Below are 8,912 nucleotides of genomic sequence, written 5' to 3' on the forward strand. Positions count from 1 at the left end.
CTTCCCTCATCTCAAGGAGCTCCCAAGCTCATGGAATCACCCAGTGTTCCACCTGAAAGACATCTCAGAGATCATCTTCCTCCACTCTCTCAGAGAAGGAAACAAATACTAAGAGAGAGGAAGAGGCTTACAGAAATCTCTCAGCAACAGCAATGAAATCCCCTCAGCTGCCATGGGCTTGGTCAGTATTTCCAAAGTTTTACATTCAGGCTCTGACCTATTATTCCCATCAGAGAGCAAGAGCCCACAGTGGGAATCCTGGACCCTAGATTGTGGCCCCAGTGGTTGGAAAAGGAGGAGGAAGAAACTGGAAGCCCTGTCTGGGAAAAATTGTGGCAGAGCAAGGGTTTGGGAGAAAAGGAATGACATTGACTCTTAGCCCTGACATAGCACGGTTTTTCCTCCCAAGTATTTTATTTCAAATTGGGGAAGGGGTGGTCTTGGGACTTTTCAACCCACCTTCCAAGGGGTACATATTGCTAAAAATCTCTCCAGTTAATGAAGGCGAAGGAGCATTGCCCTCTTATTCTTTCCTTTTGGCCTTTACTTTTCTGTTTTCCTTTTCTTCCCTCTTCCATAGTCAAGGTTGAGGTTGTATTCTCCAAGGCGGGCAGACCAAATATTTACCCTGGCTGCCACATTGGCTTGTCCTAGGAACAGAGAGGCCTGAAGCAGTGAGGGCAGCAGCCCAGCTGCCTGTCAGGCAGGAACCCTGAGAGAGGAGAAAGATCTGGGTTGGCTGGTTCTCACCCCCACACCCCCCACCACCCCCGTCCTCCTAAACCCTTGAATGGCGCCCTGCAGGCCTCTGAGTTTCCCATGGGAGATAAACCAGCCAGTGACATTTGGGGTACTAGACTCAGAGCAAGCCACAGTGTTCCTGCCCATGCCACGTCATGCCCCAAAGCCCCGGGTCTCTCTCCCCACCCCCAGCCCCCTTTTAACATTTAATGCTGACAAGTTGAATACAGGAGGAATAACAGCCATTTGTTCTGGTTATCGCTGCTGGTATTGAAGCCAGATGTGTGTGTTACTGACATTGACATGGTACATCTGGCTGGGTTTTTGGTTTCCATCGCGGCGTTTACCACATCCACCCCGGTCTGCTGGAAAAGAGGAGGCAAACATCTGGAAGTCATTGCAGCTGTCACGCTTCAAGAAGAGAGGATCTTGTACCACAGAGAAGAGAATTCAATACATAACTGAGCAAAATTATCCAGCTCGTCTTGTCAGTCTGGATTTCAAACACATGCAGGAAAATGCAAAGGGCGCTAGAGCACCCTCCCTTCATGAGGACTGCCAGGCGCTGTGGACTCTCTTTGGCTCACCGGGGGCACGAGGCCCCCCACTGCCTCCCATTGGCTCTCTTTGCACAGTGATCCCATCCTTCCCTGCAGGGCCATGTCTTTTGTTTATTCAGTGTTATAACAGGCTTCTTTCGTGCCATCTCTCTTGACCACAGTTTAATGGAGGTCTTGCAATAACCACTACCTATCCTCCTATAATTCTCTCTTTCCTCTCATACCACTCAGTTTCCTCATCTATAAAATGATGGGGTTGGACTGGTTGATCTCTAAAGTCCTTTCCAATTCTACCTCTGATAGTCTGCTTCTAGCTATAATCTTCCATGTTTTAACTCTGACGTGTTCCAAGGCCCCTTCTAACATCTTGTATTCTAAGGCTGCTTCTAACCCAAACACGCTATATTTTAAAGTCCCTTCTCTCTCTAACATTCTATATTCTAAGATCTATATAGTTCTGACATTCTCTGTTCTAATGTCCCTTCCTACTCCAATGTTCTATAGTCTAAGACCTCTTCCATAGCTAACATTCTTTGTTATGGAGCCCATCTAGTTCTGATATTCTCTATTCTAAAGTCCCCTCCAATTAAAACATTCTTTATTCTAAGGCCCATCAAGCTCTGACTTTCTTTTTCTAATGTCCCTTCCAACCCTAACATTCTGTATTCTAAAGTTTCTTCCATTTCTAATATTCTATGCTCTAGAATTATAGAATCTAGTATTTTATACTGTGATGTTATCTGTTCTGATTTCCCTTCTAATCCTGATATTCTATAGTCTAAGGCTTCTTTCTAACCCAAAACATGCTATATTTTTAAAGCCCTTTCTATCTCTAACATTCTATATTCTAAGATCTATTTAGCTCTGACATTCTCTGTTCTAACGTCCCTTCCAAATTTAACATTCTTTTCTGATTCAAAACCAGAACTGTGCTATATTTTTAAAGCCCTTTCTATCTCTAACATTCTATATTCTAAGATCTATCTAGTTCTGGCATTCTCTGTTCTAATGCCTCTTCTAACTCTAACATTCTTTTCAGATTCAGAATTGTTCTATTTCTGACATTCTCTGTTCTAATGTTCCCTTCCAACCCTAACATTCTATATTCTAAGGCTTCTTCCATCTCTGATATTCTATGCTCTAGAATTATAGAATCTAGTATTCTATACTCTGATGTTATCTGTTCTGATTTCCTTTCTAATCCTAATATTCTATATTCTAAGGCTTCTTCTTTAACCCAAAACATGCTATATTTTAAAGCCCTTTCTATCTCTAACATTCTATATTCTAAGGTCTATCTAGCTCTGACATTCTCTGTTCTAACGTCCCTTCCAAATTTAATATTCTTTTCTGATTCAAAACCAGAACTATTCTAGCTCTGACATTCTCTGTTCTAATGCCCCTTCCAACTCTAACATTCTTTTCTAATTCAGAATTGTTCTAGCTCTGACATTCTCTGTTCTAATGTTCCCTTCCAACCCTAACATTCTGTATTCTAAGGCTTCTTCCATCCCTAATATTCTATGCTCTAGAATTATAGAATCTAGTATTCTATATTCTGATGTTCTCTGTTCTAATGACCATTCCGGCTCTAATATTTTATGTTCTCAGTCCAATTCTGGCTCTTACAATCTTTGACTTACTTTTCCTTAGCCCAGAATTCAAAGTCCTCCATAATCTGATCCTACTGAAATGATACAACTTTCCATCTTACTACCATTCCAATGTGAATAGTTCTTTCCCTGCATCCTTGTCTCCTCAACATCCTCCAAACATCTCAGGTTCATTCCCAACTCCAAGTCTTTGCTCATATTGTTATTTCCACTTGGAAAGTCCTTCCTTTGTGATTCTGGTCATCTGAATCCTACTTGCCTTTCAAATTCCAGCTCAAGGCAGGCCACATACCATGCCTTCCCCAGCAGCTCCAACCTGCAGTAACCTCCTTCTCTCCACTCACAGAGCACCTATTGTCTGTACCTAGAAGTTCATTTCTTTGCTGCCAGGCATAGTTACTTAACTGTTTCATGTTTTTATGAGTCTGGTCTTTCCAAAAGACTATGAGACTCAAGAGGACCAGGACCGTGTTCTATGCTTCTTTTGTGTAATAAAAACTGACATTTATTCATTCTTTTGTGGTTACACAGAACAATATATGGGGGAGGCACTGCATTTGGAATCAAAAAATCTAGTTTAATAATCCCTTACTATTTTGTGACTGAACCTCCCTGGGTCTCGGTTTTCCCTTCAGCATTATAGGAGTACCTTACTCCATGTAAAATATGGGGACTAAATTGTGTGAGCTCTAAGGTCCCTTCTAACGCTAAATCTTCTGATTTATTTATTTATTGATCTTTTGATTTGTGTGGTCACTTTTTTTTCATTTCATACATTTTCTCCTTTAATGCTCACAACAGGTAAGAAAGTAGAATAGTAATAAATTTTCCATCACTGGACTTTAAGCAAGATTAAATGACTCCTTGTTAGGCATGTTAAATAGAAGATTCTTTGAACAAACCTGTAAGATCCCTTCTAATGAGAAGATTCTATATTTCTATTTTATGCATTTTATAGTTAGGAAAACAAGACCCGGGAAGATTAAATAACATACCCACGGTCACAGAATGAAGAAGTTTGGGAACCAAAATTTGAAGTCAAATCTTCTGATTTCTAGGATAGTTTTCTTCAGGGTAGCTAGGTAACAGCAGATGGAGCACTTAGGCCTGGAGTTTAAAGAGCCAAGTTCAAATCTAGCTCCAGGCACTTGCTTGTTGTCTGACCCTGGGCAGACTACTGCCTGCCTTCGTTTTCTAATCTGTAAAATGGGTATAATAATAACACCGCCCTCCTAGGGTTGTTTGTGAAGATCAACTGAGATCATGCTTATGAAGCACTTAACACAATGCCTGGCACAGTACTGGATGCTTAAAAAATATGTATTTACTTTTTTCTTTCTTTCAACAATAGCTTGCCGCTTCTGTATTTAAGACAGTGCCATAACCATAATGAAGGGTTAACAAATTCTTATTGAGTGAATGAGTGAATAGGTGCAATTTCCTTCATGTCTTCTTTTTCCTCCCAGTTGTTATTTCCCTTGTTTTCAGCTTTGTTCTGTTAAACATGACATATTTAAATATTCCTTTGCAGGAAAGGAAGCTGTGCAAACCTAGCACATGAGTAATAAGAAGAAGTCAAAGAATATAGCAAAAATGGGTTTATCTGGTCTTTTATCACCAGGAAATCTCTAGTACCTACCACTTCTTTCATCTATAGTACAATGATAATTGATTTCTGTAAATATGATATAGTGGAAAGGCTATAGGTCAGCTCAGTCAAGCAATCTGAGGCCTGGGTCCACCAGAGACACTAACAATCTGGGAATGCTCAGGTGAGAAATTTGATTGCTTTAGGCTTCAGACTCTTCATCTGTAAAACAGGGATATTAATATTTGCACACCCCAACCGCCCGGGGGTCTGGGTGAGGAGCACCATGCCGGTGAGGTATTGGGAAGACTATTGTCCATTGTGTTTACTGCCATCTTTCCCAGGTTTGTGTCATTTGCAAATATGGTAAATGTGTCATTCAAGCTTTTATTCAAGATACTATATATACCAAATATATTATAACATTTACTAAGCATAAAATACCATAAATGTTATTTAGTCATTTTTCAGTCACATCTGACTCTTTTGTGCCCCCATTTGGGGGTTTTTTTTGGCAAAGATACTGGAGTGGTTTGCCATTCCCTTCTGCTGCACATTTTACAGAGAAGGAAACTGAAGCAAGCAGGTTTACATTAAATGACTTGTCCAGGGACACATAGCTAGTAAACATTCAAGGCCAAATTTGAACTCAGGTCTTCCAGACTTCCAGGTCAAGTGCTCTATCCACTGCACAACCTAACTACCCTAAATAGCACAAGGCTAACCTTAAAGGGCTATAGAAATATTAGCATAATAATTGAGAAGCATCATGGTATAGTGGATAGGACACTAGAGTTGGAGTTAGGAAGACTTGAGTTCAAGTCTCATACCAGACACTAGCTATGTAGCATTGGGCAACATATTAACTGTTCTGTGTCTCAGTTTCCTTATCTATAAAATGAGAGAGTTGGATTTGATGGCTTCTAAGATCCCTTCTAGTTCTAAAATTATGATCTTATAAAAACAAGAAGAGCAATTCTCTTTTTTCTTGCCTTTCCCTATCCTAGGAATAGATAGCGAGTCTCTGTGGAATAGTCTACTTCTCTCCCCAAATCTGTACAATAAAGAAAAGAATGACCTAGAGGATAAAGGGAAGAAGGAATATCAGGGAGGGATAAATACTGAAAGAGGTTTAGACAGTTGAAAAGGATTAATGAAATAGGCTGGCCCAGTAAGTAGTGAGCTTTCCATTACTGGATGCCAGAAGATCATAGATATGGCATTAGAAGAGACTTTATTTAGAGGTCATCTAGCTCAGCCACTTCATTCTACAGATGGGGAAATCGAGTCCCCAAAGTTAAGAGATTTTCCCAAAGCCCCCATAGGCATTAAGTGATAGAGCTGAGATTGTCAGAGTCCAAATCTAGCATCTTTTCCATTGTTCCATGCTACTTGGATGACCACTTGGCAGGAATGTCATAAGAGAGATTCATCCAAACAGCAGGGTCTAGATCCTAGGTTCCTTCCAGGTCTGGGGTTTTATAAGTCTAAGGAATTAGACTTTTGGAGGATGGGAACAAAACTAAGTCAGCAAGTATCACAGAAGGAGATATGGGACAGGGATTGGGGAGGAATAGGTTTTGCCCCATGGGATTTTGTCTTCTTTGTTTGCATTCCTACAGACTCAAAGCATCCTGTCTCCATTTCTACCATTCACTCTCAGAAAAACATGGTGGATAAGAAGCTGGAGAAATAAGAGGACTGAAGGAAAGAAGGAAATTGGGATGATAATGCAAAGACTGACTAAAAAAGAGAGAGCAAACCTGAAGGGACAGAGGCCCCAAGAGGATGCCAATAATTCTCCTTTCCCTCCTCTCATCCCCAGAAAGTTTTGCTTTCCACTGCTTTCTCTTTCCTTTTTTGCTCTAATGTTTTTTCAATTAACAAGCTTTAATTTTTTTCTCCCTCCCACCCACTCCCTAAAATGAAAAAAAGAGAGAAAGAGAAAAGCCTTGGAACTAATATTTAAAGTAAAATAAATTCATGCCTCGGCCAAGTCCAAAAATGTATATTTCTCTCTTTATCTTGAGTCTTTCACTCCTAACAGATCTTCTATTAATGGATATACACATATGTGTGTGTGTGCGCGTGTGTGTGTATGTGTATACATGGAAGGCATACCTTCCACATCATAACTTTGCCCATCATGATTTTGATACATCACAGGTCAGCATCGAAAATTAAATGGGAATTTGGGGGGAGTTTTGCAGAAGCTGCATACAAAACACAAAGTAGCCAACACAAAAAAAGCTTAGAAATTCAGAAACGCATAAACTATACATACTGCACTTAACCCAGATTTTACAATAAGATTCTGTAAACACTCTATAAAAGAAAAAATTCAGATTTCTTCCCTGGTACAAAGGGAGGGCCAAAAAATTTTATGCAGATTTTCCAGATCTCAGGGGTACCGCACCCCTAACCCCCATCATATGGAAGGGATACCTGTATCCAGCTTACCTAAAATATTGGTATCTATTGTATGTGCATGTGTTAGTATATCTGTCTTCTTTAGCAGCAAGTACAAATGTTTATTGAACTTAACTGAATCCAATTAAGAAACAAGCTGGTGTGGTGCAAAGATGACTGAACAAGGAATCAGAAAGATTTGGATTCTAATTCCAGCTCTGCCAGTAACTGGCTGTGTACCCGTGAGCTGTCTCTCCTTCTGTGATCCTCAGTTTCCTAATCTGTAAAGTGAGGGGGTTAGACCGGAAGACATCTATTCTTTCCCAGCCTGAAGGCTCTATGATTCATGGAGGAACCACTTTTGAGGCTAAATCTGCATATCATCTTTTAACTCAATCCCAAATCCCAGCCTTAGTCTGCCTTCCATTCCCTGGGGCTCCTTCTCTTCTAGGCAGCAGCCCTTGTCTCAGATAGTGACTCTGGACATTAAATCCCTGACATCTTTCTGCCTTTTTCAGTCAAGGGAAGTGCAACCAACCCATCAACCTCCCAGAGAGCAATAATCTGGAATAGGAAGATTGCAGATTGATGACCTAGAAAATCTTCCACAAATGGTACTTAATTAAATCACATTAAATCATTATTCTTGGTCTCTGCTTTTGTCTTTTCCTTACCCAGCTGAGTATTCCGTGAACCCTCTCTAGCCTTAGGACAGTTGAATTATATCATTCTTAGAGCCTCACAAGGCTCTGAGATACAACTTGCCTGCCCTTATTCCCTAGGTCCGATACTCTCAAAGGAATGACACTAAGAACCTCAGACTCTTTCCATGACAGGTAATGGTTATTTCTAATTTGTCGCATTTTATGGTCAACTTGACAATTTAACTAATGGCAGGAGTTTGTTTCATTTTGTTTTTTCAAGTTTGTGTTTTAGTATATTTCTTTCTCTTTTTGGTTAAAGGACTGAGCTATTTCTTCTCAGTTCAGGCAGGATGCTCGCCATCGTCCGACAGGACTCCCTTGAAAGGTCTTGTGTCTTCAAGCTCACTAGTGTTGTTAACACGGAACAAAGCACCAATCCCACTTCCAAAAGAATCATCCATCCATGGAGGTTCTCCCTTGTTCCAGGCTTCATCTACATCCAGGCTTGCATCTATCTATACAATCCTCTCCTCCATCCTTAGCCTCTCAGCCTCCTGCTGAAGGATCCAGTCCTTGTCGACTTCCTGGTCCCCTCCAAGTCTATGGCTACACTTCAGCCACTCCAATGGCAAGTTCTCATAATGCAAATCTTGGGTCACTTCTTGTAGGTCCTGCCTATGTGTTCACAACATAGTTGGCAACTTAAGGAAATCATAGCATTCTGGGTTCTCAACTTTAACCACACCAAGGATACAGGTGGCTTCTGATCTTTTTTTCCTTTGACCTCAGTGAGCTGGTTAGAACCAATAACAGCAAATGGCATGCTGGCTGTCAGGATCTTGGCTTCTTTGAACATCTCATCTTCATCAGAGTCTGCATCAAATAAATCTGAAGATGGTGTTGAGAGATTTCACCAAGGATCCTAAGCTTCAGCCTCTTTCCCTCCTTCAGGGTCCAGGGGTCTGCCTCGACCATCACAGACATGATGTTCACCTTGCTGGAAGTGCCCTCAAAGAGATGCCACATCCAAGGACTTCAACCCAGGGCCAGGACGACATCACGCTTTCTTAAAATTTCTAAAATTTGAAGGGAAAAAAAGCTATTTAATGAGGACCATTAGTTGGGTGAGAATTAGAGTCACGCCTCAACTAGAAGCATCTTAACTGTGTTTACTGATTTCTCTAGGAAGAAACACTCAGAAGAAACTCTCAGACCCTGTTAGAGTGAGCCATCCATCCCAAGCAAGTTTGTCAAGCCTCAGTTTTCTCTTTATGGCCCCTTTCCTCAACTCTCTGCTTGGTGTTCTGTAATTGGCTTCCACTCCATCTGCTGGCCCAGTGGTCCATCCAGAAGCTCA

General features: G+C 40.9%; 1 pseudogene; it reads right to left on the bottom strand.

Annotated features, from left to right (window-relative positions):
• Positions 1 to 996: 996 nt before the first annotated feature.
• Positions 997 to 8,581, bottom strand: LOC123233429 (annotated as a pseudogene).
• Between the last annotated feature and the right edge of the window lie 331 nt (positions 8,582 to 8,912).

The sequence above is a fragment of the Gracilinanus agilis genome, chromosome 2 (assembly GCF_016433145.1).
Source record: "Gracilinanus agilis isolate LMUSP501 chromosome 2, AgileGrace, whole genome shotgun sequence".
Lineage (NCBI taxonomy): Eukaryota > Metazoa > Chordata > Mammalia > Didelphimorphia > Didelphidae > Gracilinanus > Gracilinanus agilis.